This window comes from Monodon monoceros, unplaced genomic scaffold (genome assembly GCF_005190385.1).
Source record: "Monodon monoceros isolate NGI ecotype Baffin Bay Population unplaced genomic scaffold, NGI_Narwhal_1 Super_Scaffold_9, whole genome shotgun sequence".
Taxonomy (NCBI): Eukaryota; Metazoa; Chordata; class Mammalia; order Artiodactyla; family Monodontidae; genus Monodon; species Monodon monoceros.
In genome coordinates this window covers 14186284-14197262 of record NW_021703786.1, presented here as the reverse complement: position 1 = coordinate 14197262, position 10979 = coordinate 14186284, and the positions used below count along the sequence as shown (strand labels likewise).

At 42.6% G+C, this 10979-nt stretch overlaps 1 protein-coding gene across 2 annotated transcripts in view; it reads left to right on the top strand.

Moving 5' to 3' along the window:
* Nucleotides 1-10979, top strand: part of IGF2BP1 (insulin like growth factor 2 mRNA binding protein 1) — a 38920-nt gene that overhangs the window by 2503 nt on the left and 25438 nt on the right. The window lies entirely within an intron of this gene.

The window sequence follows — 10979 nt, the reverse complement described above, 5'->3', positions numbered from 1 at the left end:
GTGTGTGTGTGTGTGTGTGTGTGTGTGTGTGTGTGTGTGTGTGTGTGAGAGAGAGAGAGAGAGAGAGAGAGAGAGAGAGAGAGAGAGAGAGAGTGTTCCAATACCTTCCTATCCTCACTTCACCAAAGGGGGTAACTCTTATCATGTTATCCCCAAAGCTGATTCATGGTTCAGATCTTTCATTGAACTCTGGCTGGAAAGTATAAGGGCAGTCTTTCTGCTTTCTCAGACCTGACTTTAAACATGTTGACAGTGCAGAGTTTTCTCTCATGTTGCAGCCTCCAGTAAGTCTTTGATCTTCTCCTCGCTTTCTCCCCTCATTTCAACTGGAAACTTGCTACATTTTAGAATAGTTCCTGGCCTTTTCTGGGTGGGAAGGTGCAGGTGGGTGGCTGTGTTTTTCTGAAGGCAGTTAAGAGAGTCTAGAAAGTTTAATGTGAGAAAAATCTGTTCGTGGTTTAGCTTGAGATATTTAAGTAACTTGGAACTATTGTTTCTATAGATGATCAATATGGCTTGTAACTATGTTTATAGAGCTTGTGATGTAACCTCAAGTGCTTGAAATACTCTGTTACTGGAAAGGCAATTAGAGTTAGGAGTAAAGAGACAATAAAATCAGAAGAAAGAAAAAAAGTCTTATTTGGAAGCATTTCCTGGAGATGGGAATGAGAGAACTATGTACACTGACATCAGTAGATCTACTGAGAAGATAGTGGATATTTGACCTGAAAGCTAAGTGTTTGAAACATGTTGATGGACAATAACCAGAATAACTGGAATTCTGAAATATATGGAATTTTTTTCTTTTGCTCTAAAGGATGGTTTAAATTTTAAAGGGAATAAAGTGATAAGCAAGAAAATAGCAAAATGTGATGAAATGGAACCCAAAACATTTATATTTTAATTTTCATGGTGCACAGTGTTTATGGATCTTTTCCCCTAAGCCATCTGCTTGCTTTAAAGCCATTTTTAGGCTCCTCCTCGTTCTCTCCAAAATGTATCACTGAGGGCTCCTTTGAGTTGGGAAGGGGTGGGGTTTGTGAGGAGTGGGCACAAAATCTTCCCTTCCACACCCATATTCAATCTTTTGTGTATTCTCCCCCCCTTCCTGAAATAATTTTTGAGCACAAACATTGAGTCAGTTGTGTTTTATTTTTTTCTGAGTGGTGGCAAGGCACTTCATTTTTCTACAATGAATCAATTTTTGAAGTTTTAGGATTTAAAAAAAGAAAGTTTGTTTTCATGAAGTCAGTTTGCTCTCTATCATTTTGTGTTCTTTGAGGAAGCGTGTTGTGGTATGTGTTTTTAGTCTGTCTGAAAGTATTTCTTCAGTTGGTTTGTTCCTGGCTTTTTCAGTCTCATGATGTATAGAACCGGAACTAGTTAATTAATTATGACTAATATATTTTAAGCAAAATGAACAATGGTGCATATATATATTTTGTGTGTGTATATATATATATTGTTTTTACTGTTTAAAATAGAGAACTCTTCTTGATGTACTCAGTTCCAAATGAATTATGACTTTTTAAACATTTCTAAGAGATTCCTAAAAACCTGGCAACCTAAATGTTCCTCTTTTTTTTTTTTTTTTAAGAGGGGGGTTACCAAGAAAATGATAAAATATTTTTTAGCAGTTAACTCTAACTGATTTTGAAGTATTAATATATTTTATTTTAACCTTGTATCTATTTGCTAAATATAATTTATTCCTTTTTAAGAACTCAAGAGACTGAACTTTAAGTTGAAAAACTGAAAACATTAAGTTGAATTTTTAAAATGGGTGGCGTTAAATTTCTCTTGAGCTCACCTTCCCAAATACCCTCTTAGTCAGTGTTGGAATTTTGGTCAAGAGTTTCAGCTTATTGTTGAGAATTTGTATATATTCACTGTCAAGTATTAGGACAAAGGAGGAAAACCAAAAGCATTTTAAAGACAGTTGTGGAAAGGATTTGTATGTTTTTTTTGTTTGTTTGTTTGTTTGTTTTTAAGACACTTGAGTAGTTAAGGTAGAGGGGTATCATGTTGGTGAGGCTTGGGTATTTGGGGAGAAAATTCCTTAAAAGGGAATTAAATTTTTGTTTCATTTGCCACTGTGTGTGCCTTTTTCTAGAGGAATGTGGCCTAAAGATAGCATACCTCCTGTCCACTGGTGTCATCAAAATAAAAGTTGTTGCTGTTAAGAAAAGAAGTGAAGAGATGTACTGCATTTCTCTAGGTGAAATGTGTTCAAGTTAAAGACCTTGATTCCCTTAGGCAGATTAATGGCTGTTTTCTCTGACTTAAAATGAGGTGGGCTAATACCACTTTCCCTTAAATTTCTAAATATCAAAAAGCACACAAAAATTGGTCTCCTAGCCCTATAAGTGTGAGAACTCTCAGAAGAGAAGGTATTCAAACTTAATTCTGATTTTATGGTTTAATTTTCTGAAGTTAGTTGCTTTAAAAATCTCCGCAAAGGGATGTCTCGTAAGTGGCAAAAATATTTTTAAGTGATTTGCAGAGACTCTGAAGAAATAATTGGATTACTAAATGTTTTCAAAACAGACAAAAATTTTGCCTTCAGAAATGGGTTTGCCTTTAAGGAAAATTGTTCTTATGGGCTGAAAATTAATTATGGGGGTTGTTAAGAAACAAGGGAATGTCTTTAAAAAACAACTATAAAGGAGGACAAGTACTAGGGTGGGAGTACTTGCAGGCACTTTTGCCTTAGTGGTTATGGTTGAAAGATACGTCTGACCAGATAATCAACTAGTAAGTTTAAAGTAGAAACGGTTTGTGACACTTTTAGTAAAAGGTTTTCTTACTAATATCAAGTTTTTGAGTTTTAAATAAGTTGATTCTTAATTTTTCTGCGCTGTTTGGAGGAAGGGTGGAAATCAATTCACTTTGCCCATTTTAATTTTCACCTAGAAAATAAATGTTTACAAATTCATAAATTAAGTTTTTTTCACTGCTAGAGAAATCTTTAACTTGTTATTTAGTGCCCAGTATTTCAAGGTGACTTTCCTAAAGACAGTGGTATATGACTATCCTTTGGAAGAGTTGTAGGTTTCCAGAACACTTTATTTTCTAACCCAAAGTAGAAAGATGAAATTTTACTCCAGTGGTTTCCCAGATGGAGAACTTTTGAGTAAAGGGGGGGAAGAATTGTAATTCCCATCACTAATTTATTCAAAGTATAGTTAGCTGTTTCAAATGTAAAGTGTTTTAATGGCATAGATTTTGCTGGAACAAGAGCAAAACATTCTTTCTTGTAATTATGTTTTAGAGACAAAATACATGACATTCCCATTGGAAGAATCTTGATTCAAAGGTCCAGAGCTTCTAATCTTTTAAAATTACCTTAATATATGTCATTTGAATCATATTTTATGTGTTTGGGTACTTTTAAGGCTTATTTTTTGAGCTTATTTATTCTATAATGTGTAACAGCCAGTTGACAAAGATACCATTGAGATTGGCTAGTGAGTATAAAATTTTAAAACATTAAAATTTTAGTTAAGTGAAAAGAGGGAGACCTAAGTGCTATTTGTAGAAGTCTAAGGGTTTTTGTGTTGAAGAGATATGTATTGGTTGTACCTGTGTTGATTTTCGTGTGTGTGGGGGGGTGGTAGTGTTGATGATGTTGTTATTAGAATAAATGTATGAAGCAAAGGCGTTTGAAGAACAGACATTTTAGCAGCTGTTAGAATTTAAATTCAGTCTTGTTCGCTCCCCATCCTCTTAAAAGATTCTTAAAATGTGGCTAATGCCTTCCAGAAAGTGCAGCTTAGATTTTGGGATGGGAGTGTTTGGGAGAGAAAAGAGGAGGAGGAAAAAAGCAGGGGAGACTGGAAAAATCAGACGAGTTAGTCCTGGGTTGGAAATTCCAGACGGGGAGAAAAAAAGAGAGAGAGAGAGAGAGAGAGAGAGAGAGAGGGAGAGAGATAGTGGGAGAGAGAGATTGAAGATGGGGTGATCATCGAGAGATAGATATAGAGAGAGCTAGCGAGGTGATAGACGAGCGTGTGGAGGAGAGTTTGAGAGAGCCGAGAGAGATAGCGAGAGATATCATAGCGCAGGGTCGCTAGTCTTTTTTTTCTCGCGCTACTTTCGCAGTTGTCTCTCGTCTCGATCTCCTCTCTATCGCTCTCTCATCTTTCGCTGATGTTTTTTTTTTTGATTTGCCGCTTTTTTTCCCTTTTCAAGCGGGCGCGGCTCTACAGCCGCAGTTCTTAGGCCCAGTCGATTGCGCCCGCTGCAAAGGTCCGTCATTTCTCACCTCCGGCGGAAAGTACTCCGCACCACAATGCCACAGAGTGCGAAGGACGAAGAAACAGCCTCGGAACAAGCGACCCACCACCCGAGGCTAAACAGGAACCAAACACCACGGAAGAAACCCCCGTCAAACGCAGAAGGAAAACACATCCAATCGGGTCGAGCGACCCGGGGTGAGAGGGGGTCGCAGACACCAGGTTTGGAAGACGGGTGGTAGATTCAGCCCAGGGCAAGGCGATTTTTGCTTTCGGAGTTGCCTGCCTTCCCTTCGCTTTTTCAAAAAACAGAGAAAGTCGCGGCGGCGCTGGAGGCGCTTCCTGGAGAGCCCGCGCCGGCCCCGCTGCCCTTCCCCGCCTGCCGCAGACCAAGCCCAGCCCCGGCCTCGCAATCTCTGCCCGCTCCGCGCAGGGGCCCTCGCCTGCCTTTGAACCAGCCCCTGCCCGGGAACATCCGCAGGCCTGGGTCTCCGACGAGGGCTTCCTTTCCCAGGGTCCCGAGACCCCTGGCTGCGGCGCGCCGGCCCACAGCCTCGCCTTCGTCCTGGGAGCCCCCAGATCCCAAACCTCGCCGCGGCTTCCCCAGCCTTCCCCACTGGGAGAGGTCCCAGGCCCCGCGGTGCAGACCTTCCAGCGCCCGCGCTGTCTCAAGCCCTTTACATTCTAAGGCAAAAGCTAAAGAAAGGCTGGAGGGTGATTGTGGAGTGAAGAGTCAGGGGAGGGAGGAAAAGAGCAGGTCAGGGGAAAGTAAGAGGATGGAGAGGTGGAGAGAAAATGGAAGTCCATGTTAACTGTTGCCCTCTCCCAGGAGCTGAGGCCCCTTGGCCATGGGGCATAGAACCTTGGAGAGTTAACAGCATCGCATAATCTGTAATCTTCAGTAGATGGACTGTGTGTCCCCATGTTCCAAAGGCTGACTGAAACAATAACAAAGGGAGTAATAGTAACCAGAGGTTCTATGATGGGTTTTATTTATGTTGTAAAAGATTGACAACAGGTCTTCCATTTGGCCACTGGTGAGGCTTTGAAGATCTTTCTCAGGGTCTCAGCCAGTGTTTGACTCCATGTTAATGTCAAATTTGCATAATACCATTTCCACCTGGGCCCAGTCCACACCTTTTTAAATGTCTGTCAAAACAAATAAGGTCTCTCCTCAAAAAACGTGGAATCAAAATGTATGCTTTTTTGGTTATTGATAAAAGTTTGATTTAGCTAGAAAATGATCAACCAGGAGAGTGCCTGTGACAACACAAACCGTTTCAAGGGCGTATCGCCAGCAGGGAGATGTCCAGTCCCCAGTTTGTTAACTGCATTCTAGTAGAAGAACTTGAGTTTGTTCAAAGGGGGCTCTGTACTTTTTAGTGGGTCCAAGGGGTCATCCTAGTATTGAACAAGCAGAGCCCGCTTTGTAAGACCTGCTTCTCCTTCGCAGCCAGTAGGTTTGCAATAAATAGTCATGGAATGAAGGAACAACAGGCTGGAACAAGCTTTCACCCTAAACGCAGACTGCTGAAATAAAACGTGTGTTGATTATGGGTAAATCACAGGAGAAAAGTAGGTCTGGACCTCATCATTTTAATATAGTTGGAGAAAACCTGATTGCGAAACACTGAAATGTAACTGTATACAGAACAAACACCACCAGAAATGCAGTCCTAGTGCAGAAGTCCAGGCTTCCAGGATTTGATGTTCTGGTCGTGTGGCAGAGAGCAGAGAGCATGGCGAGCCCACCAGTAAACTGCTTTTGTATGAAATACAGAGCAAGCAGCTGGATGAGTAAAAGAATTTTTGACTGGATTGTCCAGATATTTTCAGCACCCCTAGGACAAGTCTGATTATTAGACAAGTAGCATTTTGGTGGCTGAAGGCATATAAGTGACCCATCAGGATGGGTGGGAATTTTGGCCATAGTTTAGGGGGAAGGTTGTGGAGACGGGAGAAGTGGAGGATCTCTCTTCATTTTCTCTTTCCCTCTCCAATGTATCTGTTTTGTGGATTCCAGTCAATCCTTTCACCGTTTCCTTAGGAAAAGTGGGTTAAGGAAGGCTTCAATTTTTATTCATTTTGCGTTAGTTTCAGTTAAAAAATTAGTCCTTCATCCAGATGTTTTGGCCACCTGAAATGGAAAATGTTAAGTCTAAGTGAGGTGTGATTGGATAGTTTAGTTGATTGGATATAGTAAGAATCTTTAAGAGGAGAAATCGGAGAATTTAGAAATTTTTTAAAAAATTGTTTTGTGTAAAGGTTGTTTGTGGAGTCTGAGTTCTTTGGCAACAGGAGCAGGGAGGACAGGAATAATTTTCAGAATTCTTGAGGCTCAAGGAGGGAGGAAGCTCTATTATTAGGTCAGAGTCTCATGACCTACCCTAGGTCCCTCACTCAATCCTACAGGAGTGTGGAGGAAAGGTCTCTCCAGGAGAGCTCAGTGCTCAAAAACAAGAGTTTTGGAGTCAGGCAATGACTGGGAAACTGGAAAAGTTACTTAACCTCCTTGAGCCGTCATTGCCTTAACTGTAAGCTGGTGCTATTACACATTAGCTATTATTTGTTTCCCATGTGGACCTGTGCCTCCTGTCTTTGGACTGTGTGTAACAGCTTGGCCATATATCTAAGGCAACAGGTATGGTGTTCAGGTACACTTCTGTGAATATGGCGTGTATTTTATGTGGAACGATGATGGATAGGCATATTGAAGGGGATTTGTGTGCAGGATGCTTTTGATCACCTGTGTGCTGAAAGGAAAGGCCAGAAGGAGAGAAGGAGATGAAGCTCATCAGGGCAACCCTCAAGAGCCCCTAGATGTGGACCCTACCACTGTCTCTTAACCATCCTCTTAGGAGAATGGAGCATGCATTGCAATGTTGATGCCCTCAACCTGGGCCAGGCTCCTCGCTGAAATTTCACACTTTTGGTGCTCCTGTCAAAAGTGCATGTAGGGTAGGACTTTGATGAGAGGAGAACTATCCTAATTCTGCAGATGAGGTGTTGTAAGAATTCAGGATGAAGGGGACTGTGTAAGTCCTTTTGGGGGTCTGAGGAAGAAGAAACGGGCAGCTTCCCCTATCTGGTAGGAGATGGGCATGTTTGTCTTGAAGTTCCCTTCTTGCTTAAGCTAACAAAGTAGGCATTCAGGAGTTGGGGACCCTTGGATGCGGAGGAAGTGACGGCATACATGGCTCCCCTTCCCGTGCCTCTTAGATAGCAAAGCCACAGTGGTCTCAGTTTCTCTACCTGGTCTGGAAACAGTCCCCAAAGGGGTGCTCAGGACCCACTTTGATGTCCACTTGCTTTTTTCAGCCCTCCCTGCCCCAAAGGTACAAACTCACAAACCCACAGACTTATAGCCCCTTTCCACATCTCAGTCCAGGGAATGAAGGTTGAATCTTCTCCTAGTCGGGTGGGGAGAAGGGCTTCCAATCCGGATGTGGTTTTAGGCCATTTAACAGGCTTGTGACTTTATTCAATTACTATAAAGGGTTTTACAATTAGTTTATGCGGAATGATGTGTGTTGCCTCTTTTCTGGAGTGGCATTTGGGATTGCTTCGGGCTTGTCACCTTTGCATCAGGTACTCTGAGGAGGAGAAAATGGGGGGAGAGAGGAACTGGAGTGGGGCTGTTGGGTGGAGTAAGCTTGGTGAGGCTATCTATTCAGAGTTAGACGTATTTATGCCACTTCCTCCTCCAGGTCTCTAAGTTGCTTGGGAGGAGAAGTCCAACTGTAATAGAGAGCAGTTGCTTTGGCAGGATTTGGAGACAGAACCCTAAATTAAAGGGCAAAGATGATCCTTCACAGACGTGGCTGTTGGTGGCTGCAGCCAGTGTGTTCTGAGCGAGGATGAGATGTAAATAGGATGTTGGCTGCGGAGACGGCAGGGTTAAGAAGAACAATCTCTTCACTTTTCTAGAGTGTCCACTCCAGCAACCTTTTATTTAATGTAGAAGGGAAAATCTAGCTGACTGAAGTTATTTTATATAGAGAGGTTTCCTCCCAACGTTTATTACCGTTTGATTCAAAGCCGCTTCTGCTGACTTTTTAGAATAGGGTGGAGTGATATCTGTCCAGAATAAGCTGTGGGAGGCAAGAGGTGGAATAAAATGATCTTCACGAACCTCATAACCTCACAGATCTCTCGGATCATCTTTCTTTCACTTTCCCACCCTTGCCCCTGACCATCTTGAGTAGTTTCCTTTAAACTTTTTTTCTTTTTTTTTTTGCGGGGGTGGGGGGCATGCCTTACAGCATGGGGGAGCTTAGTTCCCCGACCAGGGATCGAACCCCTGCCCCTTGCATTGGAAGTGCAGAGTTCTAACCACTGGACCGCCAGGGAATTCCCTACACTTCTAACTAGAAGAGGAATGATGCCTGTCTAGGCCCAAGTTCGTTCCTTTGTTCTCCTCTTCAGAACATCACATGGTCAGCCACTTTAGCCTGGGTGTGTGGGGCTCTTGCCAGTCAGTCATTAGCCATTTTTTGGAGATGGAGTGGGGTGTTAATTTTAAAAATATATATATTTACAACTAAATCATGTAAGAAAATATTTAACATGGTATAGACATTTGATAGCTTGCATATTGCTCCAAAGCTTGGTACTTCTAATCATGCATTCATTCACACATATATGCATGCACCCACTTATTTTTATCTATTCAGAGTCTACTATTTATTTATTTTTAATAAATGTATTTATTTATTTATTTTTGGCTGTGTTGGGTCTTCGTTGCTGTGGGCGGGCTTTCTCTAGTTGCAGCGAGCGGGGACTACTCTTTGTTGTGGTGCCCGGGCTTCTCATTGCGGTGGCCTCTCTTTTTGCGGAGCACGGGCTCTAGGCGCAAGGGCTTCAGTACTTGTGGCACGTGGGCTCAGTAGTTGTGGCGCATGGGCTTAGTTGCTCCGCAGCATGTGGGATCTTCCCTGACCAGGGCTAGAACCTGTGTCCCCTGTATTGGCAGGCGGATTCTTAACCACTGCGCCACCAGAGAAGCCCCAGAGTCTGCTACTGACATGCCCTCTGCCAGGTTATAGAAATATAATGAAGAACAAACAAAAGACCTTGGTCTTTAGAGTGGAGATGGCAAAGAAATACAATTTATCAGATCATTTTTCTCCAGGAGCTTTTAGGTTTCCACCTGTATCCTTTTTTATTTTTTTATTCTTTATTTTGCTAAGCTGAATGTCACAGCCAAAAAAAAACCCACCTAAATTTAAAATTAAATTTTTATATTAAAAATTAAAATTAATATGAAATAATTAAAATAATTTTACATACTAAAATACACATAACATAAAATTTACCATTTTTAAGTGTACAGGTCGGGTGTATTAAGAACATTCACAGTGGTGTGCACCATCCTCTCTGTTCGTCTCTAGAACTCTTTTCATCTTGCAAGATTGAAACTGTACCCAGTAAACAGTAACACCCCATTCCCACCTCCCTCTGGCCATATTTAAAGATCACCAATTTTGTTTCTTACATGGTGGCCACCTCCTCATTCTGTATAAAATGGGGGTCTTTGCCTGACCCCTCTCCTGAATTAAACATTTGATTATTTATTGGGTTTTTATTTAGCATTATTGGGTCTTTTTCAGGGCAGGGAAGGGAGACATAGGGAGGAGGAGCTGCACAAAAGAGGTGCAAGATAAAATTCCTGCCCTCCAGTGTTTTCACTTTAGATCCAGGAAAAGCTGTGGGACAGCAGAGGCTAAGAGACTACAATGAGAGGCACACAACCTCAGGAACTAACAGGAGGTAGGCTTTGAGTGAGCTTAAGCTGTGTTTTTGGAGGACAGGCAGAAAAAATAGGAGTGGATTCAGGAGAGCACTGTGGACAGGCAGGGAGATGTTTGTGGGAAGACAACTCTTCTGGAAGAGAGGGATGGCATCCTAGTGGGGAGAGGCCCCCAGGTAAGTATGGCAGATGTCCATAATTTCCCTTATTGAGCATCTTCTTTTCTCTAGAGCTCTGTGTGACGTGCTGTGGGTCAAAAGACGAGTTCCTTCTGCCATAATAGGGAGCACAGGGCTTCCCTGGTGGAGCAGTGGTTAAGAATCCGCCTGCCAATGCAGGGGACATGGGTTCGAGCCCTGGTCCGGGAAGATCCCACATGCCGTGGAGCAGCTAGGCCTGTGGGCCACAACTACTGAGCCTGCGCTCTAGAGCCCGCGAGTCACAACTGCTGAGCCCACGTGCGGCAACTACTGAAGCCCTCTCACCTAGAGTTCGTGCTCTGCAACAGGAGAAGCCACCGCAATGAGGAGCTCATGCACCGCAACTAGAGAAAGCCCACGTGCAGCAACAAAGACCCAACGCAGCCAAAAATAAATAAATAAATATTTTTAAAATGCTTTAAAAAAAATAATAGGGAGCGTTTATTGAGTATCTATCTACTCAGAGCTAGGCACTGTTCCTTCATTGAATCCTAAGAACCCTGCAGGCATTAGTCTTCATTCCACAGAAGAAGAAGCTGGAACTCTGAGTGGTTATGGTAACTTAGCCAAGGTCATACCTTGAATACTGGTGTTGGGTTTCAAACCCAGGCTTTTCTACCTTCAAGGCCGAGCTCTCTTAGAAGGTGGGAATAGCTGATCCTCTAACATTCAGAGAAGTTGAATGTTTTGCGGGGGGGGGGGGGAGAGCATAAGGCTAGCAAATAAAAACATGCCCAACATTAACTTCTCCCTGCTCTGAGCCTCCTTCCTCCGTAGGTGTTTCATACTTGCCTT